Source organism: Lipotes vexillifer, unplaced genomic scaffold, assembly GCF_000442215.2.
Source record: "Lipotes vexillifer unplaced genomic scaffold, Lipotes_vexillifer_v1.1 scaffold496, whole genome shotgun sequence".
NCBI lineage: Eukaryota > Metazoa > Chordata > Mammalia > Artiodactyla > Lipotidae > Lipotes > Lipotes vexillifer.
The window spans coordinates 6860460-6861311 of record NW_006786690.1 but is presented as its reverse complement, the minus strand read 5'-3'; positions in this window follow the sequence as shown (position 1 = coordinate 6861311).

Below are 852 nucleotides of genomic sequence, written 5' to 3'. Positions count from 1 at the left end.
TGGACTAGGCTCTGAGCTGAGCACTTCAAACACGTGTTTGCAGAAGAGATGGTTGCTGCTCTCAAGGCACTCCCTGTCCTATTACTGATGAACATGTGGAGAGGATCGAACTCAAGATTGAGTTCTATGGCAGCGCACTAGAGAGCCCTCCAGGCAGAAAGCCACAGTGAGGCAGGGTGAGGAGGAGGAATGAGGAAGACCAGGGCGAAGCTAAACATGTGCAGTCTTTGGGTGTAGCTGCTTCTCAACTCCAGCCAGAGAAGCTGGAAATTTGGATTTCAGTCTGAGATCTCTTCACATTTATACATAAGCTACTAATTCCTTTTTTTATTTTTTTTATTTTTTTGCGGTACGCGGACCTCTCACTGCCGTGGCCTCTCCCGTTGCGGAGCACAGGCTCCGGACGCGCAGGCTCAGCGGCCATGGCTCACGGGCCCAGCCGCTCCGCGGCACGTGGCATCTTCCCGGACCGGGGCCTGAACCCGTGTCCCCCTGCATCGGCAGGCGGACTCTCAACCACTGCGCCACCAGGGAAGCCCTACTAATTCCATGTTTTAAAGTCACTTGGTAGGACAAGCAAAGCATTTCCAAGGTCTGGGCTGGGAGTTTATTGTTGCCCTGGGCTGAAAGTTTATTGTTGAGTGAGAGTTAGTGCCAGATACCGCTTGACCTGGGATATCTTGGGACATCTGCCTAGAAATAAGACCTAAATCCCTGTAAAGGGATAACTCACCCTGAGAGAGGGGCAGAGAGGGAGGAGCAGGTCCCTTGAAAACATCTGCCTTTGGGGGTCAACAGAGATGGGGGGTGAGCCGCCGGAGGACAGATGGCAGACTGTGGCCTCTTGAAGGC